This window comes from Hyaena hyaena, unplaced genomic scaffold (genome assembly GCF_003009895.1).
Source record: "Hyaena hyaena isolate Hyena2069 unplaced genomic scaffold, ASM300989v1 scaffold_505, whole genome shotgun sequence".
Taxonomy (NCBI): Eukaryota; Metazoa; Chordata; class Mammalia; order Carnivora; family Hyaenidae; genus Hyaena; species Hyaena hyaena.
The window spans coordinates 89,735-115,956 of NW_024081134.1; the positions used below are offsets into that span (position 1 = coordinate 89,735).

The following is a 26,222-nucleotide window of genomic DNA, read 5'->3' on the forward strand; positions in this document are numbered from 1 at the left end:
TGATTATGGCCACTTAAACATTTTTTTCCCCTGTTTACAGTAATTCATGTTCCATTGTGGCAAATTCTGAAAAGAATATAACTATAAAGAAGAAATGGAAAATCATTTATAACCCATCACCTGGAAGTAATTACTACTAACATTTTAACGTACATTTTTCTAGTTCATTGCATGTACAAATTTTAATTTTTAAAAAAATGGAATTAATACTTTTATATTCATTGTTTTGTTCCTACTTTTTTCTCTGAACAAGATATTGGTCTCTGAGTGTGGGACTTCTAGGTTGATTCTTTATAATATTACTATTTTAAATAACACGGGCAAGCATTTTTGTACATTTATCTTTGATTGCATCTCTGTTTTTTTTTGTTTGTTTGTTTTTTCTTCCTTTAGGATAGATTCCCAGAAGTGGGATAACTGGATCAGAGGGTGGTTACCCTGTGTATAAGAGTGTGTGTCACTGCACCTTCAATGGCATTGAGTAGGTCAGTTTTTACAATCTTTGCCAATTTGATAGATATCTGTTACAGTTCTTGGGTGGTAATCGCAAAATCCTCTTATTAATAATCTGTAAAGCCATCATAATGTATGATTAGTAATTTGCAGTCATCTTTGAAAAAAGTTGGCTGGAATGAATTTCTTTGAAAATATTTTAGGTGAAAGTAATCTCTGACAAGAAAAGACATTCCTTGAAGTTGCAATTTGAGCATTGTTCTTTTATTGGAAAGAAATAGCATTTTCATGTTCTCCCTTTACTAAGCTGACAAACATGAGAAAGCTTGTGTAGGTAAGTAGTAAGTGGAAATATCATGTAAAACTGTATGATTTGAGGCAACTTCTTGAGTATAAATTTGAGATAACTTCCTAAATATATGATTAGATGTTATTGAACTTTGGCTTTCTCATCTTTACAAGGAGACTAATAATGCCTACTTCGTAAGTTTGTTGAGAGGATTAGAAATAATGTGTAAAACTGCTTCATACATAGAAAGCATTTAATAAAAGCTAGCTGCTGTTGTTAAATTTGGTGGGGCTTTTATTGCCCAATGGGGGGTGGGGGGAGTAGGGCAGGAGATCTCATTTGTGTGTCCTTGTTTACATGAATAAATGCAGAGATGCAAGAAGATCATGAGCAGTGGCAGCTGGAGGGGAGTGGTAGACATTCTTTATGGTAGGAATGGCATGAGCCAAGATAGAAAGTTCAGGACAAGTTGGAGGACAGGGGGTTGATTTGACAGAAACCTAAACCTGTGTATTTAGAAAATATGGTGATAAGTCTGTAAAGACTTATTGGGCTAGACTTTGGAAGTTATTGAATGCTAAGCTGAGAAGTATAGACTTTATTCAGGAGCACAAGAAGTTTTGATAGGAGGAAAATGACCTGATCAGAGCATTCATCTTTTGGAAGATGAATCTAGCTACAGAATACAAAATGAATCAAGGAAGAAAGGGACTGAAGGCAAGGAGGCTGGCTTAACATAGGTAAGGCATATCTGAGGGTTTAAAGGAAAGCAAGAGGGAAGGTTTTGAGGAGAGTTGCTAGGAGCCATTGTTGTGAAAGTCTCTGGGTCTTCAAGTGTACCCAATGTGGAGATGAAATTCAAAAGAAACAGTCTGAGCCTAATGGATAGGCTATGAGGGATTAGGAACCCTGAAAATTGCAAAAAAAATTGCTGCCTTTTTTTTTTTAAATTGAAGGGTAAAAGATTCCTTTATTTCATCTGTGAAAAGCATATGTTTAAGCTTTCCTCGACCAGTGGATAGCCTGCAGAAATGTTATTTATTTAGCATTTTACATTCTTAGTTGAGGACTCCTCACTTTTAGACATTATATTTCTGGAAGTATTATCTTAAAAGATGTCACTGTGAGGTTAGATTCTGAACGTGGTCTTTCAGCATTTGTCAGTGCAACTGGGCTTTAGAAGCATCAGTTGTGTGAGCACAAGTGAAGAAAAGTGAAATATAGACTTCTCGTTAAACAGCTTAGAATGCTGTGGGCAGTGAAATATGGAGGAATGAAAAATAGGAAACTGAGTGTAGCCTCTTTAGAGGGAATACTCCTTCTAGTGTTCTCTCCTTCCCTACTTAATTTCTTAATTAGAAAAAAAAGTTTGCAAATGCCATTCTTAGTCATTGTGGTACCTGGCTCTAGTTCTGTGTTAAATTGTACTTTCTACCTGGCTAATTATAATAGGTAAGCAAGTTAGCCTACAGACAGATATTAATGGTTCTTTGGGACTGGTAGGTGAACTCACGTGGACTATGGATTATCTGCTCCGTCTTCCTTTAATACCACCAGTTGAGAATAGAAGCAACCCCCAGTTTCTAAAAAATAAATACAGGCTTATATTTCATGGTGTTTACATTTTTAAAACCGCTTCAATGTTACACCTTTCTTAATGTTTCTTTTAGTTTTCAAATATTTTCTAAACTCAGAAATAAACTGTTTATGATTAGTTACTTGTATTTAAACCTCTTCCCTTTAAAAATATTCTTAAAAATATTTTTTAAGTTACTAAGCAAATGTAGCACACAGTGTTTGAGATTGTGTTACTACAAATACTGTGTTTTTCTTATGTGTCAGTGCAAAAGCCCATATATTGTCAACCGAGTGAAATTTCATTTGCCAAAGAGACCTCAGCTCTTCAAAAAGGTATAAGATATGGAATCCCTTTTGAACTGGTTTGAAGATCTTTCTCTTGGTCAGCAGAAGTCAGAACTGCAGTCATTCGCGTAGGCCTGATCACTCTTCGCCCTTTCTCCTTCCCAGCCGTAGCTGAGAGCCCGGTCCTCCCTGGTTTGGTGCATTCCGGCACTGTCACTGTTGGGCAGCTATGTCCTTCCTAGTCCGTATGTTTTACATTCTTTGAAACTTTCCTGCTCGCATCTTGGCAGGAAAAATAAGTTATTAGGTTGAGTGGCTAGCAGTTTTTGGCACACTTTTATAAGAAAATTCATAATTTTATGTCAGTTATACCTCAGTAAAACTGAGGAGAGGGGCAGAGAGAGGGAGACAGAGAATCTCAGGCAGGCTCCATGCTGCCAGCGCAGAGCCCGATGTGGGGCTTGAGCTCACAAACTGTGAAATCATGACCTGAGTCGAAATCAAGAGTCGCACACTTAACTGACTGAGCTGCCCAGGCACCCAAAATTCATTTACTTTTTATATGAAGTGACATATGAAGTGTGTGAAACATACTCTGTCTGAAAGGATGGACATAAAAGAAAGCTCGCTTTTTAAATAAAATGTTGTGTACATTTTTCTTATTCTTTGTAGTCAAAAAACATTTTCTGTAATTTCTTTTGAATCATTAATTTTGAATGCTAAATGTAAATTCTTTACTAAGAAATCAGTCTTTCTCCAGAACAGTCTTAAACAGCTTGGCTAGTGATCCAACAAATAGTTATTGCATGATTATTGGGTGCCTCGTAGTATTCTAGGAGCTAGAGACAGAGCAGTGAATAAGACAGTTCTTAAGGAACTCTATATCGGGGGCTTGGTGGTGGTGGAGAGAAATAATCAAATAAGGGAACGAGATAATTTCAGAGGTCACAAATGCCATGAAGAAGCTATAGCAGGTTGAAATAGTAGAGTGATAGAAGGGTTTAGACTGAGTGTTCAGGGAAAGCTCTGAGATGGTAATATTTAATCTGAGACCTGAATGAATTAAAAAAGCTAGATGTGAAGATCTGCAAGAAGAGTGAACTAGGCAGAGGGCCCACTTGGTACAAAAGCCCTTAAATGGGAACCAGTAAGTCATGTTTGAGAAGGCCATAGAGATAGGCTGAAAAGAGACTGGTAGATGGGTTTGGGAAGAATCAAATCACACAAGTCTTTGGTGAAGGGTTTGGCTTTTGTTCTTATGAATACCAGGGAAGACACAGCCTACTTACCCTTATGGAAATATGTGTAACTTTTGAATTTGAAGATGGTGTTAATAAAGATACTGGCTTAGAACAAATCTGTAGGGTAACCAGTAGTTTCTTTAGACATAGAAAATCACTAACATGTTACATAAATTATGTTTTTCCCAGGGGTCTGCAGAGAAAGGAACGAATTATTCTCATATTGCAAAAAGCCTAATAAAATTATGTATGTGCTCTCAATAGATTTAAATAGGTCAAATATTATATATCTTTGCTTTGACCAATAACTATATTGACTTAAATCTTTGTGACTGATTATCACAAATCATTATCATATATTGTGATTTGTAAGCTGTTAATGAAATAAAACATGCTTGTACCTCAAGAACCTAACATTGAGTTTCATTAGTATTTATGCCTTTGGCAGTTTGAGACTTCCGATTAGCCATTACTTATCTGGTTAATTAAATGTCAATGCAGTTGGTAGACAAAAATCTATAAAGATGTGGAATCTGTGGACAAAAGAAGAGATTTTTCAGAGTAAGGCTGAGAACCACTGATCAATGTCCTAATCTCTAGAGGGATCTATAGGGAGAAGGGAAGTAATTTTTTTTGAAGGTAAAGTTACTGTATCTCATGTAATCTGCACAGCAAATCTGTGAAGTATTGTTCACTTTTTACAGATGATAAAACTCAAAGTAATTATATAATTTATGACAATTAAGAAACTCTAGTTATAAAGGATCATGCTGACAACAGACTTCCAGAAGGGACTACCACAGTTACAAAGCATACAACAGGTGATCAATAAATATTTGTATTTTAGGGGCGCCTGGGTGGTTCAGTTGGTTAAGTATCCAACTTTGGTTCAGGTCATGATCTCACGGTTTGTGGGTTCGAGCCCCGCGTCGGGCTCTGTGCTGACAGCTGGCTCAGAGCCTGGAGCCTGTTTCAGATTCTGTATCTCTCTCTCTCTCTCTCTCTCTCTCTCTCTCTCTCTCTCTCTCACCCTCCCCTGCTCATGCTGTCTCTCTCTCTCAGAAAGAAATAAAAAAACATTAAAAAATAATAAATATTTGTATTTTAGTTATATGCAAACGTGAATAAATGAACGAGTAGGTGAATCCCTATATTATAATCCTTTCTTTAGTGTAATACATCATTTTTCTCCCAGACAAGTCTAGAAAATTCTTCAGAAATCATTGGTTTCACCTTTTTTTCCTCTGTAAAACTCCCCTGCCCCCCTCTCCCCCCATGAAGTTTAAGTTACTTAAAACAAACAGTAAAAATCCTGAGGAGGGAAATGAAGACTACAAACTTGGGAGAGTGTAATTTTCACTTAGATTTTAACTGAGTAGTCTGTAATGTTTTTAGCTTTTAAAACATTCAGGATATCATCTTTTGTATTCATATTCAAGACACCATCTTTTGGTTCTGTGTCTCTTAATTTTTTTTACTTTAAAAATTTACTATAATTTTCTGAAAACAGGTGGTGGAACAGCAGTACTCAAAATGTTTCTATCGCCAGCCTAGGTCGTCTACCTGATCTCTGTTTGTCAGGTGTGTGGGGTGGCATATATCTGTCTCTGTTTTCTGTTAGTACATCAGAATGGGTGATTTATTGTTCAGAAATATGAACTGATAATTCTGGGATAAAAGGTTAAGAAAATACGTAATGGAGTATGGTTTTTTTTCAACCGATGTTAATACCTAGGCAGAACAAGAGTGTGAGGTCTCTGAACTGTGTATTTATAAAGCTTCTAATCCTTTACATGAGTTAATATCTTAATAAATTTAAGTTTAGAATTCTTTCAGACAAATACCTAATAGGAGTGGATGTCTAAGAGATGAAAACAGATGCAGTAATCTAGAGAGTGAAACTATTTTAGAGGAAGGTTACAAAAGGGAGTGGATTATGATACAGGATTAACGAGAAGGGAATGAATAACAGTGGAAGTTGCTGTGATTAGAAAAGAAATTTATTTTCACAAAAACAGAACCAAAATTGGTGAAATGTGAGCTACGAGGAGATAAATTAATGTTGAATGAGTAAACAGAACCCTTAGTTTAGGGATGGTGGCCTGTAGGGACCTGCAGGGGGGATGTGATGAACCTTACTGTGTGTGGCAATAACATTATTTCATGGAGAGTGGGATCTGTCTTGTAAGTTTGAGTTGGCAGTGCCACACAGTAAAGATAGAATGAATAGGCTTGTTTGTGTGAAGAAGGAACATATTTTAAAATTTGCTTCCAGTTGTCCTGAGATGAAGATTATAAGATGACGGTTCTATAAAAGATACAACTTTATATGATATTTTGGCTCTTGGTATCCTTGAAGTGTTCTTTTTGTTGTTTTGGGTTTTTTTGCTAGATTTGTGTATGACAGCTTTTAGACTACTTGTCTGTACGTTCCACTGCCCTCCATTCTAATCATAGAATCGGTTTAGTAATGACATGTATAACCCCTGGTATGAAATTTTCTTGCTTTAGGAAATTGTTTTGCATCTAAAGTAGAAATGTCAGTTTGCCCTGTAGATGTGTATATCTAAAAATTATGGGTGAGACTTTTATTAATTTAATTATTTGAGAACATCAGATTAATTAATTAATTTATTTTTTTTAATGTTTTATTTATTTCTAGGAGAGAGAGAGAGAGACAGCGTGAGCAGGAGGGGGTCAGAGAGAGAGGGAGTCACAGGCTGAAACAGGCTCCAGGCTCTGAGCTGGCAGTCAGCACAGAGCCCGATGCGGGGCTCGATCCCACGAGCCGCGAGATCATGACCTAAGCGAAAGTCGGACGCTAAACCGACTAAGCCACCCAGGCGCCCCGGTAGTAGGTTATTTTGCTGTGTTTCTTTTACATCCAAATGGTAAGTCTGGAATTTGAGAAACTCAGAATTGGTCTAATAGTATCCTCTTAAAAAAGTTTTTGTACCTTTTGAATAGAGCTTCACACTTAGGACAAACTTCATTGTAAAACATCGCTTTGAATTTTAAATAAATATTCAGTAACTTCTCATAGTACTCTAGTGTTATAGTTACACATTGTCATAGGATAGTATTATTATTCAAGAACCAACCAAAATCTGCAGTTGAAACCATGAGTAGAGTGGTTTTAGGTGACATAGTCATTCTTTTATCCCCTTTATGCTTTAGACTTGGACTACTGTCGTCAGTGGAACAAGCTTGAGATTGTGTCACTACTCAGTACCATCTGCTTGCCTGTGTATGTAAGCACGAGGCCTTCAACACTGGATATAAAGAATCATCGCTTTGTGGTGTTCTTAGCTGGTTTTGCTTGGGTTCCAGTGTACTGGCCTGAGCTAGTGTCTACAGTGAATTGTTATGGTTTTCATCTTTTACAGCCATAACACTTCCATAACCATGTCTTCGATATATTGATGTGCTGAAGATGGACATGTGCAGTTTTTCAGTAGACCAAAGAAAACACTTATTTAACCGGTAAATTAAAAAAAAAGTATCCACTACTTTGACTAATCCAGGTGTGTATTCTCTGTCATTTAAATAGGACTATTAGCTATGCACCAAGGTAGTTTCATTTTTTATGCATGCAGTAAATCTTGGCATTGTGGTTTTAACATTTTAAACCTGGAGGATTTAGCAAGGCAGGTGTTGAATTTGGTGTAGGCAAAATTTTGAATTCTGCGTATTTCAAGGGGATGTGCCAAGTTAAGTGTACTAACTAGAGAACTGAGTGTGGCTGACCGTATCCTAGTTATTATTATCCAACAGTGACTTTTGTTCTTTGTTTCATTTGCATCATAAAAGCAAAAACTGTGTTTCTTTGTGACTAATGGTGCCTTGAGAAAGCCAGTGGTTAATGCTGGCCGAAGTGAATTTATTGTAGGGGCAAAATTTGTAAATATTCCTTTTTTCTTTTATATTCTTCACAATGTCTTGTACCCAGTAGAGATCGTGAATAATAGGGTGTGTTTGAGAGTTCATGAAGAAATTTGAATCCGGTTCCTTAAAGGAAAGGGAGGAATTTAGCAGGGATTCCTAGATTTCCAGGCTCTTAGTTTAATTTTATCATTTTAGTACCTATAATTTAAAAAATCTTAGATTTAAATTAAAAGCTATCTACATTTCATATTTCCGTGGAGTGGGATGATGATATAAGTATGCCTCATTTAATAAAAGCCACTATCCCCATTCATAGAAGTGTTGATTGGTCTGCAGTAAGGCCAAGGAATCTGTAGTTTACATCTTCAGGTGACTATATGATTCTGATGCAATACTTTATAAATTTCTCTATATTTTCATTTTAGTGTTATATTTTAAAAAGTCTGTATTCTATTTTAAGGACTTAGTATAGGAATAAATTTTATATTCAATAATGAAAATTAATGCTGTCTTAACTTTCATCGTATATCCCTTTTTAGTTAAGTGTACATATATTACCATTCAAACTCCAGTAATAATTATGTTCATTGTAGAAAAATTGAGAGTCTCAATGAGGCAGTGTTTCTCAACCTTTTTATCATTATCACTTGCTCACCCTGCCCCAGTCTTTTTAGATATTTTTTTCTAATTGTACCCTCTCATAAAATTTTAATATCACTCTGTGTTAATGTGTTATATGTTAATTTGCATTTTATATGCATTTTATATTTTCTTTTTTTCTTTTGCCCTCAGTAGCCAATTTTCTACTGCCCCTTTTGAGAGTGCATGGAATATGCTAAAAAAAAGCCCAAACCCCTTAATTTTACTTCTCAACCTATTAATATTTTGGTATACATCTTTCCCAGTGGTTTTTAATGCATATATATTTTTTTCTTTTAAAAAGTGAGATCAGGGTGCCTGGGTGTCTGAGTCAGTTAAGCATCCGACTCTTGGTTTTGGCTCAGGTCATGATCTCAAGGTGAGGACTGCTTCAGACTATGGGCTAACAGCACCAAGCCTGCTTGGGATTCTCTCTCTCCCTTCAGGCTCTCTTTCTCTCAGAATGAATAAATAAACTTAAAAAAATTAGATCAGAAGCATAATATTTCCTTTTCCTTTTAAAAATATATTGTGGGGGCACCTGGGTGGTTCAATCGGTTAAGCGTCCAACTTTGGCTCAGGTCATGATCTTGTGGTTTGTGAGTTTGAGCCTAGCATTGGGCTCTGTGCTGCCAGCTCAGAGCCTGGAGCCTGTTTCAAGATTCTGCATCTCCCTCTCTCTCTCTGAGCCTCTCCAGCTCATGCTCTGTCCTTCTTTCAAAAATAAATAAACATGAAAAGAAAATATCGTGAATTTTTGTGGAAAATTAGTATATTTTAATATCTAAGAATAATTAATATCAGTGCATAGTATTCTATATATGAATTTACCATCATTTAAATGATTTCTTGTACTTTTCAGTTTTTTTATTGTAAAAATTGCTCTGAATCATTGGAGTTGTATTGTTCCATGCATTCTTAATTATTTCCTTAGGATGAATTCCAAGAAGTAGAATTATTTTATTCTGTACATTTAAATATTTTCGGTAGGTATGGTTTAGAGGGTGAAAATCCCTTTCCCCAAGGACAGCCACCATTAATGATGTGTCAGTAATTTATCCATTCTTCTATCGAAAAACCTTTCCTGGTTTTTTATTTTTGTTCTTCACATACTTGTTTGCTCCTGTTTTTCTGTGTCATAAATTCCCGTTTGTGTTAGAATTGCTGGATCATTTAAGAATTGGAAGTACACGGGGCGCCTGGGTGGCTTAGTCGGTTTAGCGTCCGACTTTTGCTTAGGTCATGATCTCGCGGTTCCTGGGTTCGAGCCCTGCGTCGGGCTCTGTGCTGATTGCCAGCTCAGAGCCTGGAGCCTGTTTCAGAGTCTGTGACTCCCTCTCTCTTTGACCCTCCCCTGCTCACGCTGTCTCTCTCTCTCTCTCCTAGAAATAAATAAAACATTAAAAAAATTAAAAAAAAGAATTGGAAGTACACGCTTGAATTTTTTTTTTTTTTTTAGGCTTTCTTCATTTGCCTACTCTCACATTGCCACTAGATTTTAGTTACTGTAACTTTGTAGTGTTGTGTTTTTATATCTGGAAATGTAAAATGTTCCATTAAGTAGGCAAATGTGTCTGTATATTTTTCAGATTACAAGTTACAGTTTGGCTAGGTTTTTTGTTTTAGTGTTCTTTAAAAGCAAGTGTATGTATTTTAACTAGACTGGAAAAATACAAGATTTCTGAGGATTTACAATTTTAGGCTTCAGAACTTTTAGTGCCTAACAGTGATTTAGAACTCTAAAAGCACCTCTGAGTTGCAAAGTGAAGAAAAAAGCTGTTGAGCCGTGAGCTTTCTGGAATATTTGAAACAACATTTCTGTCAAATATGTCTTTTAATCTTTGGTTTATTGATTGAAATATCTTGGACATATTCTCTATTTGCAATCCAACTTTCATTCCTTTTAAACAGAGATATATTCTCTTTCTTTGACATTTCTGGTATTTTAGAGATCTCTTATTATGCTATTTCTGCTTATTTTATAGAGTTCCCTTATATGTCATCTTCAGTTATTCATACATTTTTCTGAGGGTTAGAGTCTCATAAAGTTAAATATATGTCAGAGTAGTTATTATATTAGGTAACACTTGTGAACCAACACCCAATTTTTATAGAATCTTAATCTAATTAGTGTTTCTGCTGGATTCAAGCAGGTTTCTTTATGAGAAGCTGTTAAACATTGCAAAAAACTATGTTTTGATTTTCAACATAGAAATGTTTTTCGTTTTTTACAAAAAGGGCTAATTTTTCTCGGGTACTTTCGCCTTTAAATTTAAATTGAACTTCTCACACAATCACTAAAATCTTTAAATGTTGGTCCTGACCCTACTATAATTATATGAGCTGATTTTCTTTTTTAAGACACACTCTTGAGTAAGACTTTCAAATGCTCTTAGTGTTCTGAAAGAGTTAGTTTACCTTTGTAATGAAAATCCCTCCTGAGGGTACTGCACTCTCCAGGAGGATGAAGGCCAATCATAACAAACAGAATAAATGATAACTCTCCCTCGGCAGTTCAGACAGGGCTGTTTTCTACGCGTAGCCTCTCCAAGTTGACTTGTGTACAGCTAGCCTAGGCCCATTTCAGAGGTTTACCTTGCTTTGGGTCACAGTTCTTTTCTCTAGCGAATTGAAAAACTATCTGTCTTCCCTCATGGTAGTGGTCTTTCTTTTGCATGGTATGTTTTAAAAAATTAGCATCACAAATGTGATTTTGTCCATCCAGACTTACCATTTAACCAGGCTGGAGATTCTGTTCTTTGGTGCAAAATTTAACTTAAATGCTTTATGAGTATACATGAAGCTGGGTTCTTTACTCAGTATCACAGCAGCAAACAGATGACAACACGTGTTTGAGCATTAACTCATTATGACTTTAGACCTTTGGCCAAGCCCTGTGGTTGCTTGGGTGCTGCCTTACCACCCACCCCCAGTGCCTGCTTCTTTGTTTTCTGAAGCTGGAAGCCATATGGAAAACTTAAAATTCATTTAAATGTGTAGTCCATATAAGGAGGATATTTTATTCTAACTAATATGAGGCTACTGTAAATGATTATAAAACTTAGCCTGTGTGATAGACATTTGTGTTTGTAAAACTTCAAAATATTTCCATTTTCTTCTTATTTAAAATATTTTCTCCTCATGCTAAGTATTGTTATAAATTGGTACTAGTAAGACTTTAATTAGTAATAGCCATCTGGTGGGAAAGAGTCATTAATAGGTTTGTTAGAATATAGATCTCCACTGCATAGAGAAGTAGGGAGATTTTATGTTTTGTGCCCTGACAGAAAGTAAACTGCTTTTGAGGAAAGCATCAAGTAATTTTTACTAGTTTTTTTATATAATTATTTTTCTATTCAAAGTATAATTAATCTTTGAAGATCCTTTTAGTCATTTCATTTTTAAAAAAATCATTAGTTTGAACTAAACAAGTCAGACATTATAAGAAGAAATAAAAAGTAGCTTAGAAAGTACAGATCAAGAAAAAAGTATAGATAAGGCCAAAAATAATAGTTAACAGTTTGTTGTGTACCCTTCCTGAAACTTTTTGGGTAAACATATGCATATGTATATATATAAATATTTAGGTTTTCATACCTGCTTTTTTTTTTTTTAAATAAAGTTTTCAGATGTAGAGGTGATGCAAGAACACTAGACATGTTCTTTTTGCTAGCATAGTGTGGCACTAAATAAAAATTCCATTCTTCAGAGACAGGTTTTGTCAAGTTCCCATCTCTAGCCTTGCTCTTCCCCTTACCTGGATTCTTTTTCACTACCACTCTTCTCCTTGAAAGGAGAGAACTATATTGCTATGTGGGTCTGCATTCTGGCTTGGCCATATGTTAGAATTAACTGAGGAACTTTGAGAAATAACCACATCCTGCCTCCACCATCCAGAGGTTTATTTTTTTAAGTTCATTTATTTATTTTGAAAGAAAGAGATTGTATGTGCACAAGTGCTCCCCAGTGTGGAAGGGGCAGAGAGAAAGAGGAGAGAGCGAGAATCCCAAGCAGGCTCTGCCCTGTTAGTGCAGAGCCCACCGTGAGGCTTAATCTCACCAATCGTGAGATCATGATCTGAGCCGAAATCAAGAGTTGGACACTTTACCGACTGAGCCACCCAGACATCTCCACCATCCAGAGATTCTTAATTAATTGGTCATGATGTGAGAAAAGAATGTGCTTTATCTTAGCCTGAGTATGGAAGCCTGCCTAAACTTTTGCGTGCAAGTATAAGATAGGGGAAAGTGATGATTGAGTCCATTGGGGGTGTTTCTCAGTTTCCTGTTTTTAGGAAGGGTCATAGGCATAGGCCTTTGAAATCCCTCATGTTCTCAAATGAATGCACTGCCACAAACTTCTTCATTTATTCCAGTATTGGTTCATCTACAGAGTTTGTATTATTTGAATTCTAAGGAAAATCAGCACATTAATGCAGTGCAGATTAGATAAACAAGAAGGTCAGTGGTAAAGCGGTATGGTGTTATGGTTAACCTCACAGATGGTAGAGCCACGTTCTCTGGGTTGCAATCCTAATTCTATAATTTATATCTGGTGAGCTTGGGCAAATTCATTTTAGCCTCTGACTCATGTATAAAATGGGGGAGAAATAGCCTCTATCTCATAGGAATGTTGTGAAGATTAGAAATATTAATATGTAAAGTGCTCAAAACAGTATTTTGTAGGGGCACTTAGGTGGCTCAGTCCCTTGAACATCCGACTCTTGATCTCAGCTCAGATCATGATCCTAGGGTCATGGGATCAAGCCCCAGCTCTGTGCAGAGCATGGAGCCTGCTTAAATTCTGTCTCTCTCTCTCCCTCCCTCCCTCCCTCCCTCTCCTTCTCTCTCTCCCTCCCTACCCTCCTCTCCCGTGTCTCTTCCTCTTTCCCTCTGCTTCTCTCCCCAACTTGCACTTGCACCTCTCAAACAAAACGAAACAAAACAAAACAAACCTAGTATTTCGTGTATGGTAAGTACTCAGTAAATAGTAGTACAATTCATATATTCCTTTTTTTGTTTCTTTTCTAACAGTTTTACCCTTTTCTTGCTCATTTACCCAAATTAATGCTTTCTTTGGTAAACTAGAGCAGGGGTCAGCAAACTTTTTCTGTAAAGGGCCAGATAAGAAATAGTTGAGGTTTTAGGGACATATGGTCCCTATTGCAGTACCATAGGGCAAAAGCAGCCATAGACCGTATGTAAACAAGTGAGCATGACTGTGTTCACTTTATTTATAAACATTGAAGTTTGCATTTCATACAATTTTCACATGTCATGAATTACTAATTTTCTCTTGATTTAAAAGAAGGACATTTAAGACTATAAAAACCATTCTTAGTTTATAGGCCACACAAAAATAGGCAGTGAGCCCTATTTGGCCTACAGACCAGAGTATGCTGATTCCTGAACTAGAGTAAAGGAACCCACCTATTCTGCCTATTTTAGACACCCCTTCTTTCTTAAGCATGCCTTCATTCTTTAATTTCCCTGTACTTTGGAGGAATCTAGAAAATTATTTTTGTTGCCATTAGGTTTAGAATTTAGAAATTGTACTCACAGCTTAAACGATGAACACATGTATGAAACGGAGCTCTGTGAGCTCTCTCTTCAGTGACGTACAGAACAGTACTTAGGGTTCTTTGGTTGCAAGCAACAGAAACAGACTTTGTCTTGTTCTTAGCACCAAGATATAGTAGGTGTTTGTATTAGGGTTCTCCAAAGAAACAGGCCAGTAGGATACACACACACACACACACACACAGTGCACGCATGTGTGTACATGTGTATAGGGAGAGATATATTTCAAGAACTTGGCTTATATTGTTGTGGGGCCTGACGAGTCCAAAATTTATAGGGTAGGGCAGCTGGAAACTCTCTGGCAGCCTGTGATAGAATTTCTTCTTCTTGGAACCTCAGTTGTGCCCTTAAGGGCCTTCAGCTGAATGTATGGAGCCTCCCTTACATTATTGATAACCTCCTTCACTTAAAGTCAGCTGATTGTGGATATTAACCGCATTTACATGATACCTTCACAGCAACACCTACATTCTGTGTTTGTTTGAATAACTGGGTACGACTGTATCTTAGCCAAGTAACAACCTGCAACTAACCATCACATAGTTCAATAAATACTTTTCCAGTAAAAGGAAGAACAAATGGCTAAAATGGTTAATTGGAGCAGAAAGAGACATATTTGAAGGATGTTGAATAATAGACTTTAAGAAAAAAGTAAGCACCCAGACGTCAGGAAGCCCCAAGAGGCACGAGGGCAGCATGAGGGCTGAGACCTTGGTAGCAGGAATAAACAGCGTCTTTAGCGTACACAGTTGGAGTGGGTCTACTTGAACCATTTCCCGTCTTTACATCATTGTGCTCAAGATTCAGCTTCTTAGGAGAGTCTGCCTGAATGGTCTACTTTGAATTTGGATAAGAGATCTCCTTTGCCCACTGGAGGGTGGGACACCTTGATTGACATTTCCACCAAAACTGCAGTGAGGGAGACGGGTTATTTCCCAACAGAGAGGCAAGATGCTGTTACCAAAGGAAGGAGGAAGGGATACTAGACATGCAAAAATAACAGATGTCTACTTCACCAACCCTTGATATCTGCCCACATAGAGGGACAGCTGGCGAGGCTGACATGGACCAGGGCCAGATCATGGAGAACTTTACAGGCTCTGATAATGAGTTGGGGCCTAAATGCTCTAGAAGAGTGAACCTTTTTGGAGTCATGGACTCCAGTGAGAATTTGAAATTTTTGGACCAAATTCTGGATCCTCTTCTGTTCTTTAGAGAATTATATTTAGGCTTAAAAAAAAAAAAAAAAGGTTTGTTTAAATTTGTTTTGTTTTGCATAGCATTTCCAAAGATTCTCCTATCTTGAAGTATATCCATGATTAGTGGGAAGAAGGGCTAGTCTCTTAACCTGAATAGTTAAGAACTCATAGGGAGAGGGTGGTATATACTATTTAAGGATTTTAGGCAGGGGAACCACAGTAGAGTTGCATTCTAAGTAAGTCATTCTGGCTTATATTGAAGGATGGATTCAAGGTAGATAAGGCTGGGTGGAGGCTAAAATATAATCTCAGTATTACTTCTCTTCCCTCACTTCTGGTATTTGCAGTTTTTTGATTTCTTCTTAATCTCTGATTGCTCATGGAAAGATTTGGTTATGGGATGATTAGTGCTTTAATTAACAAAGAAGTAATAGGGATAAAAAGGGTAAACAATTTTAAGAAATATTTAGGAGATAAAATCCACAGAACTTAGCTATTGATCACATTTCGGGAACAGATTGTACATGGGCATGTATGTTTCTAGCTTGCATGACAGAAAGTTGCAGAGGGAATGAGTGGAGTGCAGATGGAGGATTGACCTTAATTGTGAGGAGGGACTTCATCCTCTGAGTGGAACTTGAGGAAAAAAGTTGATGGTGACTGGACTTGATACCAGTGAGGGGGGAGGGAATGGGAGAAGAAGTAATGATTGGTAAAAGGTTGATGTGCAGTACTGAAGGTCCAGGTGAGATCTCAGACCAGGACTGTGTGGCAGTGACACCTGTTACATGATGGCGGTGTCTCCGGCGATGAAGAAAGATTTTAAGATACATTCATGGTTGATGTTACACTGGCTGATTTTGGGGGGCACACAGGAATACATAGAATAGAGTTAGGTGGGCAAAAAATAACTCAAAAGAATATAGCTATGATGAAGAATAGACACATATAGAGCCCAAACTCGGTGCTAGGCACATTTATAAATATGCTCTAGAGATACTAACTTATTTACTCAAAGTAACCCTCTGAAGTAGCAAGTTATCCCAATGATGAAACCATGGCACAGAGAGGTTAAGACATTGCCTAGGATTACAGAGCAAGTAAATGACAGAGCTGGACTTCAGACCCAGAAGTTAGGTTCCAAAGTCGATGCTTAGCTACTAAGCTACACCAATGATTGCTCTTGGAATCTAGATTTAGGAGAGAAGGAGAGGAGGTGACAGGCTGGGAGATGATGACGGGATCGAAGTGTCTGGGATTTTAGTGCTGTGGGAAATCTGTGCTGTGGGATTTTCCTTGGATTACAGACACGCTGAGTTATACCAGGCCAGGTATTGAAAAAAAGGAAATTAATTTAGACATTTACTAATAATTCTTAATGATCAGGAGCCTGTTTCATGAATTATAGTTGGACTGCACAGTTCTTTTTGCTTCACTTTTGTGTGCTGATAACAAGGTATTCTTGTGAAAGTAAAACCTCTCCGTTTCCTTTCCTATGCTTCATTACTCTAGTTTGACAGAATCTTTAGTAAAAGACCAGATCTTTCCTATTCTTTCTCTTTGCTGTCATAACGTTAATTTGGGAGGCTTGTTCATTTCAGTGTGTTTGCATCCAGTGCACTGCCACTGTTAAGTAGGGGAGCCCTGCCAGTTAGAGTTAGAGAGGTTTTGTTCTAATTTGGAGAGACAGCCTGTGTCTATCTTTCAGATTTCCTTTTCTTTCTTTTTTTTTTTCCCTCCATGAACTTGGTGCCCAATTTGTAAATACGTTTCAGCAAATGCAGACTAAGGGAATACCAACTGAATGCATGCCTCAGAGTGGAGCCCCTTTTTCGAAAAATGCTTGGCTTTTTCCACTGGTGGTTGTTATCTAGAAGCCATATAATTAATAAATTAATCAAACTAACACTTTGAGAAAAGGCATAATATTTTTGCCTTATTAAATTTAGTCAATTGGTCTTATATTCCTTTATCACTGCCTTGTATTCATAGTAGATCAACATAATGGATATTTGTGAGATTAGGGACCACTGTAATATTGTTTTTTTCCACCTTTATTAACCTAGATACTGCGTTAGTTTGATACTTGCTGGGCTCAATATGCCTTACCGATCGATTTAGGCAAATAAATCAGTTATTTGCTTCTAGCCAATGAAAGGCATTGTTAGAAACAGGGCTCTAGATCTAAATGTTAAGATTTTAGCTTCTAGGAAATTTAATCATATATGTTTAATTGTAGCATCTGCCTTTGAACCTTGACCCTCAAGGCTTTAGTAGTAAAGTTTTTTCTGTGCTCAAGTAGTTTTTCATTTGACTGTAAATACTTTTTCCCAGTTAACAAGCTTAGTTCAGATCTAGGCCTGTAAGTTCTTTTTTATGCCCATAGAGAGTTTTAATTGTTCTTATTGATGGGTATCTTTTAACTAATATGAAGTTATTTAAACTGGTAAATTGTTATCAACAGAATATTATAGTAATTATTTTTGAAGAACTTTGAAAATTATGTGAGTCTAAAAGTATTGGACTCAAACACAATGTTGAGTTGGTAATTTTGTAATTTACTTGTATGTAGCATTTGTTAGATTTTACAATTTATATATGCTGCTGTTCTGATACTTTTATACATACCAAAGGATTAAAATCGGTCTAGATACTGAGAAATTTCTGATCAGTGTGAATGTGTATGAATGTTGTAGGTAACTGGCAGTCTTTTAGTTTGCCCTATATTGAGAATTCTGCTCTTCAATGAAAATAGCTGGTATACTTGTTGTCAAGAATTCTACGTAGAAATTCCTCTATAATTATATTTTCAGGTGTTTTCATGACAAAGTCACTGCTTAACTGTGCTATAGTTTCCATTTATTTGTGGTATTTTGTGTATGTGGTTGGTTGGAAATTTTATCATATATCATGGGAATATTTCTTTTATGACAGTTTAAAGATTGTTCTCACAACTCATCATTTATTTTTATAATTTTAATTATTTTATTAAATGTTGTTTCTTTGGCAGCTATTTTAATATCCTTAAATGTTTCCATGTTTATGACCCCTGGTCACTGTCTTTCAACATATTGATGTCAAATGCAAGATTTCAGGGTTATTTTCTCCCTGTATGATATTATTTAGATAAAAGAAAGCTTTAATTCATTCAGCCATAACTTTAAAAAATAGAGTTAGATACTACTATTAAACAAATATTTTGCAGGAGTAATATTCTTTCTAATGACAATTTTCCAGGCAGAAATGTTGTACTCAAAGTAATTTTCAGAGTTGAAAGTATTTTAAAGCTTTGATCAGAATTGGATTTTCAAAGAGATTCTTGTAATAAATTGATATCTGTAAATGTGCAGACTCAGTATGTACCAGACCTTGCATTGATGTATACATAAGTAAAAATGAGAGTAGGGAAAGTGGAGGTGGATGGAATGTGGGTGGACCTGGATGATAATAAGTATTTCCTCGTGGTCATTTTTGTCAACAGTATTTCAAGTATTTAAATACTCCTTCTCTGAGGCAAGTATTCGAGTACATTTCAACCACAGTGACTTAGACTTAACAGTCATTGGAATGGCTTTTCTTAAAAGAATTTAGCCACTGTGAGCAAAGAAACCTGCTGAAACAAGGCTTAATTTTGAATTAAAAAAAGTTAAATAGAAGCTGATATTAGAATGACTGCATATAAGATACGTTGTCTCGACCTTTCATTTGTCACCCTATTTTGTTGTATAGTCTTCGGCCATTAACTACTTTTAATCAGTTTTGTAGTAGTTGGACATGGAAAGAAAAGGAGAGGAAGCACACATCTGGAAATTTTGCCCTTTTTTGGATTTTGTTCTTGTTTTGCTTTTACTGTAGAAAATAAAATCTGATAAGCAATTAAGGAAGACGGCATAGAGTTTAGGTTAAGAATGTGGGCATCCGAATCATGTTGCCTGAATTCTGATCCCAGCTATGCAAATTACTGTGTGTGATCTTTGATTAAGGTGCTTTTCTTAGCCTCACTTTCTTTAGCTATAATATGATGATTATAGTGGTAAGGTAACTCTGCCTTATGTTCATGAAAATCAAATGGTGTGGTCCATGTGAACCACTTAGCATGGAATATTAGATATTATCATTGTTCTATTATCCCTTCTTTTCTCTTGACTATGGATTCTGACTTGATTTTTGAGGTTACTATTTGGTCTCCATTGAATTTTAGCAGGCAGCTAAGTGTTTAAAAGAATATTTAGTACATTTTTCCTTTTAGCGAGAATAAGCTAAAGATGCAAAAGAATGAATGTTGTCTTAGATTCCTAAGACCTGGGGAACCGGTCTGAATACTCTTATGTACTTGGTTAACCTTTATGCTATTCAGAATGTGAGACCAGTTTGTGCTGATTTCCATTCCTCTGTTAGTCTTAAAAAACGAGTCACCATAGTGTTCATTGATGTCATTAAGACCATTAGGAAAAATACTTATTCTCTATGAAGATCCAGTTTATACTTATATTTTAATAGTCAATTAAAGAATTTTGGTTAATTCTTTTAACATTATATGAGTAATGTTATTTGTAGGGTGCTTTTTATAAACTTTTATAAACTTTGTCTCATTTGATCTTCACAGTTATATGCAAAAGGTAGGACAGATGGAATCACTCCTACTTGTAAAGATGAGAAATCTGGGCTCCAAAGAAGTTCTGCAACTTGCCCAGAGATAAATAGTTATGTCTGCTGTCTCTTATATTAGTCTTCATTCTACTATATCAAAGAGTTTCTTTGTAGAACCAATCCCTTCTATGTGATCAACCTATAATTTCCAGAATGTCAAACTCAAATTGTTGAAATCACTGGATTTTCACATTTGCTAAAAGTATGTACCTTTTGTTTTGGTTTGATATATATATATATATATATTTTTTTTTTTTTTTTGGCTATATATCAAGTTAGAAAAGATACCAAGTTCCACTGTAGTATATTACTGTAATTTTAATCTTATTTGTAGCTGTAGGATTTAGAGATACTTGGTTTGGAAGTATTCTCTTAAAATACATTTGTTGCTAGAAAGTTATTTTAGTAAGTAAATTAACTCTAAATATAATTTTTATTTCAGAGGACTTTATGAAAGATTTTTTCCTCTGATTCTTAGGTATTCTAAGTCAAGCTGACCAGTTTTAAAAGAAAAAATGACTTTTTATTTTCAGGAATCACTTTAAAAACTAGCATATTTTAGGGGCACCTGGGTGGCTCAGTCGCGTAAGCATCCTACTTTGGCTCAGGTCATGATCTCATGGTTCATGGGTTCAAGCCGTGCGTCGGGCTCTGTGCTGACAGCTGGCTCAGAGCCTGGAGCCTGCTTCACATTCTGTGTCCCACTCTCTCTCTGACCCTCCCCTGCTCACACTGTCTCTCTCTCTCTCTCTCTCTCTCTCTCAGAAATAAATAAAACATTTAAAAATTTTTTTATAAACTAGCATATTTTATATTGTGTAAATACCTGTGGGGAGATACATATTTGTTTTTAATTGGGGACATTCTTTGTGTGAGTTCAGTTCAGGTAGTTTTAGATCCTCTGCTTTTGTATTCATGAGCTCTATAAAAATCACTATTAAGGAATACGAAGTAGTTCTTAACTTGCTTTCAACAAAGTTGACATTGATACAAGAGAAGGTAAGCAGATTATGACACAATCAAAGTAGAAGTTGCCAAACTACAATATAGGGCCTGGTTTTGTATGGCAAGCAGGCTAAGATGGTATTTGCTTTTGGTGTTTAAAAAGACAAACAGAAACCAGGAGAATATGTGACATAGACCCTGTGTGATCTGCAGAGCAGAAACTATTTACTATCTGGCTCTTTACAGAAAACGTTTGCTGACTGTGAATTAGAGGAATATATGTTACATAAGATAAAGTATAGCTAGAGGCATTAGGGAATGCAAACCAAAACCACAGTGAGATACCATTTCATATCCACTTAGGATAGCTGTAATCAAAAACTGGACAGTAACAAGTGTTGACAAGGATGTGGAGAGATTGGAACTCTTGCACTGCTGGTGGGGATGTAAATCCAATCTGGCAGTTCCTCAAAAAAGTTAAACATAGAGTTACCACATGACCCAGCAATTCCACTGTAGGGATAAACCCAAGAGAAAACTTGTTCATAACATTATTAGTCACAATAGCCTTAAGGTCCATCAGCTGATAAACTAGTAACTAAAATGTGGTATAGCCATACAATGGAATATTATTCAGCCTTAAAAATAAGTGAAGCACTAATACATGCTACAACACAGACGAACGTTACATCGTATGTGAAAGAAGCCAGACACAAAAGATCACAAATTCTATTATTCCATTTATAGAAATATCTACAGTAGTCAAGTCCATAGAGAGAAAGCAGAGTAGTGGTTGCCAGAGGCTGGGCGGGGAGGCTGGGAGGGACTACTACTGGATGTAGCGTTTCTTTTTAGGACAATGAAAATGTTTTGGATTTAGTGGTGATGATTGTACAGCCTTCTGAGTATAATTTAAACCACTGAATTATACACTTTAAAATGGTGAATTTTATGTTATGTGAATTATGTCTCAACAAAAGAAAATGTAACCGGAGACTAAGTAGTTTTATAAAAGAAGTAATGAGAGGTCAGGTAAAAAAGAGAAGGCTATAGCTGCGAATCGATTGATACAACTTTGAAGTTGGGGCTTTAAATGCACCTCAGAGGGCATGGAGGATTTGGACAGAAAACGAGGAAGTTAGGTAGGTATGGCATTACAGATCTTAGGAAAGGGTATAAACTAAGGTCTTGGTGTTTGACAGGAGGTGAAGACATGGCAAGGCTAAGAGGAAGAAAGTTGAATTTGTTTTCATGAAGTTTCTAAATTGGCATAGTTAACTGAGTTGTCCTGTTAGGGATCATGCTTTACGCTATCATTTTTATGGAATTAATTGTGTATTTTTCTAGGCTAAGGCAGGAATTTTATATTTCAGTCAGAAAGCAAGAGGCTAAGGACTATATGCCGTGTTAATTTTTTAACAGGTTACTGTAAGGATTTTAGTTCTCAGTATATGCTTTGAGGAATTTGCCACCATCTTTTTTTTTTTCTTTTTCAAGCATTTATTTAAATTCCAGTTAGTTAATGTACAATGTAATATTAGTTTCAGGTGTAGAATTTAGTGATTCATCACTACATACAATACCCAGTGCTCATCACAAGTGCCTTCCTTAATACCCATTATCCATTTAGCCTCTCCCTGCCTACCTCCCCTTTAGTAACCCTCAGTTTCTTCTCTGTTGTTATGAGTCTGTTTCTGGTTTGCCCCTCTTTTTTCTTTTATCCCCTATGTTCATCTGTTTTGTTTCTTAAATTCCACATATGAGTGAAATATTATGGTAGTTGTATATCTCTGACTTATTTTGCTTAGCATAATACTCTATCCATGTTGTTACAAATGGCAGGATTTCGTTCTTTTTTATGACTTAGTAATATTCCAGTGTGTGTGTGTTTGTGTGTGTGTGTGCGCGCACGCGTGCACGCGCATCCACACATATACACCACTTCTTCCTTATACATTCACCAGTCGATGGACACCTAGGCTCTTTCCATTCTTTGGCTATTGTTGATAGTGCTGCTGTGAACATTAGGGTGCATGTATCCCTTAGAATCAGTATTTTTGTATCCTTTTGGCAAATACGTAGTAGTGTGGTTGCTGGGTAATAGGTATCTATTTTTAACTTTTTGAGGAACCTCCATACTGTTTTCCAGAGCGGCTACACCATTTTGCATTCCTACCAGCAGTGTGAGAAGGTTCCCCTTTTTTGCTTTGTTTCATTTTTAACCAATTTTAAGTCATACAAAGTATCTGTTTTTTTTCTTATTTTTCACAAAAATCCTTAATAGTGTGGTTCCTTAAACTTGCCACTTTACACTTTATAAAGTTGTTTCTTGTATATCCCCTCATTTAATCCTCTCACCACACCTGTGGGATAAATGCTATCATTCCCATTTTAAAGATGCAAGAGGCCGTATAATAGAGTGATTTGGCACAGGCACCAAAATGCCTAGGTTCGAAATCTGATTTTGCCATTTACTAATTGTGTATGAGTTTTGAGTTATTTCAACCTCTTAGGTTATATGTTTTCTCTTTACTAATTGTGTATGAGTTTTGAATTATTTTAACCTCTCTAGGTTATATGTTTTTGCTTATGCGCAATGGTGATTGTAATATTGTAGAGTGATATTTAAATAAGTTACAGAAGTAAAATTCTTAGTATCATGCTTGATACTAAGATCATGCTTCCCTCAGGAAGCGTTATGCTGTTACTATAGATCATAAGAATTGAGGGAGATTAAGAAGTTCAAGGTCTTCCGCTTAATAAGTGGTAGAGCCAGCACTTAATTATAGGTGTTCTGAATCCAAGTCTTATTTACCTAGTTGGTTTTACCAGATTTTATTAGATGCTTATTTATTGGCCATACATTTATAAATTTTCTAAACTTTCATTTAAATGTAAACCAGACAGTAAGCCAGATATCGATAGCACAAGAGATTTTTTTTCTACCCTCTTTACAACAGAACTTTCATTCCTAACCCCAGTCTTTTGCTTTAATTCACTGACAACCAGTCCTTAGTACTTGGAAAGCAAATTATGAACTAGGAAGGGAAAATGACAAAGGAAAACCTAGATTTAACATAGTTAACAAATATTAACTTGAATGTGATAAACAATTAAAAGCAACTAACACCTAGGGAGGAGACCTGGAATAATCAAGAGGGTAGCTGTCCTTAATAAATAAGCAGAAAAGACCGATTGATTGAAAACACTTTTTTCAAAGACAGATGAGAAAAGAAGAGGCAATTCGCAAAGGAGAAAAGATGTGACTGATAAATATCTGAAAAAACAGTTTAACTTCACAAATTAATGAAAGAAGTTTAAGTTTAGGATAATACATGTTTGATAATACACTTAAACTAAGAACATTTAAATTTAAAGCTTTAAGTTGAAACTCTGCCAGGGATATAATGAAATGGGAACCACATATTCCTGATAGGAATGTCAATTGATAAACCCTAGTCGTCTCCATGAAAAACCTAATCTTAGGTCTAGTAATGAATGATCCATTGGAGAATGTAACCCAAAGCGGAAAAAAATGTAACTTTGGATAAAAATTTATGCACAAAGATTCATTGCAGCATTATCTATAATAGAGAACATTTGGACATATCTGGCCAAAAGGGTAGTTAAATTATAGTACATTTATTGCAATATTATTGCTGAAGAGTTTCATTAAAATTTTTAATGTCCTTGGGAAAAGATGACATAATGTTTGGGGGGGAGAACATGCATGATTCAAAATTGCAACACTTGAGAGTAAATAGTTTATTCTGGACAAACATTTGCTGAGCAGCTCTTAAATGTTTGGTGTACTGACTGTCTACCTACTGAAAAAATAGAATAACACAGAATACCCCTTGAGCCCAAATCCTCTTTCCCTTGTAGTAGTGACCACTCATTTCTCTATTCTTTAAGCAAACTCCTCAAAAAATTTTTCTACTGTTCTGTTTCCAGTTTCTCACTCCCAGCCCTTCCTGAATCCAGACAGGCTTTTGTCCCTAGGTTAGTCCACTGAAATGAGTTCAAGTCTCCAGTGACCCCCAGTGGTCAGTTCCCAGCCCTCCTCTTCCTGGAGTCACCAGCAGCATTTAGCAGTTGATCTCTCCTTTCAGATATTTTCTTCTCTGTCTTCTAAAGTCACACACATGGTTTTCCCACCTCACTGGCTGCTGCTACTTCTCCTCCTTTGCTGACTGCTCTACCTGTGATTTTTTTTTTTAGGTTAGTATGATGAATTATATATTTTTAAAAATTGTGATAAAATATACACAATACAAAATTTGCCACTTGTAACCATTTTTAAGTGTACAATTCAGTGGAATTGAGCACAGTTACGTTTTTGTGAAACTGTTCTCATCATGTATCTCTAGAATTGTTTTCATCTTCCCAAGCTGAAACTCTGTACCCATTAAACACTTAACTTGGAATTCCCCTCTCCTCCCAGCCCCTGCCAGCCATTCTACTTCCTGTCTATAGATTTGAATATTGCTGCTCTAGATATTTCATGTACCTTGGAATCATATAGTATTTGCCCTTTTATGACTGGTGTTTTTCAGTTAACGTAATATTCTCAAGGTTCATCCATGTTGTAGCATGTGTCAGAATTTCCTTCCTTTTAAGGCTTAATATTCCACTATGGAATGGAATGGTATATACCACATTTTGTTTATCCATTCATCTGTTGATGGACACCTGGATTGATTCCACTTTTGACTTCTGTGAATAATGCTGCTGTACATGGATGTACTACAAATACTGTTTGAGTCTCTGCTTTCAATTCTCTTGGGTGTATACCCAGAAATAGAACTGTTCGGGGGATGCAGGGGCACCTGGGTGGCTCAGTCAGCTGAGCAGCTGATTCTTGATTTCGGCTCAAGTCTTGATCCCAGCGTTGTGGGATCTAGCCCTGCCTCAGGCTCCACTGAGTGTGGAGCCTGCTAAAGATTCTCTCTCCCTCTGTACCTCTCCCCTACTCATGTGTACACGCTCTCTCTCTCTCTCTCTCTCTCTCTCTCTCAAAAATAAATTAATTAATTAGTAAATAATAAATAATTAAGAATATAAGAAGTAGAACTGCTGGATCATATGTTAATTCTATATGTAATCTATTGAGGAAGTGCCGTACTGGTTTCCATATTCCCACCAGCAGTGCACAAGGGTTCTAATTCCTCCACATTCTTACCAATACTTACTGTTTTCTGATTTCCTCTTTTGTTTCATTCGTTTTGTTTTGGCAACAGCCATCCTTTTTTTTTTTTTTTTTAATTTTTTTTCTTTAATGTTTTATTTATTTCTGAGAGAGAGAGACAGCGTGAGCGGGGGAGGGTCAGAGAGAAGGAGACACAGAATCCGAAGCAGGCTCCAGCCTCTGAGTTAGCTGTCAGCACAGAGCCCGACACGGGGCTCGAACCCACGAACTGTGAGATCATGACCTGAGCCGAAGTTGGATGCTTAACCGACTGAGCCACCCAGGTGCCCC

The 26,222-nt window shown here is 36.4% G+C and overlaps 1 protein-coding gene across 1 annotated transcript in view; it reads left to right on the forward strand.

The window, feature by feature from the left end:
• Positions 1 to 421: 421 nt before the first annotated feature.
• RAP1A (RAP1A, member of RAS oncogene family) overlaps positions 422 to 26,222 on the forward strand; it is a 68,071-nt gene continuing 42,270 nt past the window's right edge. The window contains exon 1 of the mRNA XM_039254906.1: positions 422 to 485. The gene's annotated coding sequence lies outside the window, so the exon portion shown is untranslated. The remainder of the gene's footprint in view (positions 486 to 26,222) is intronic.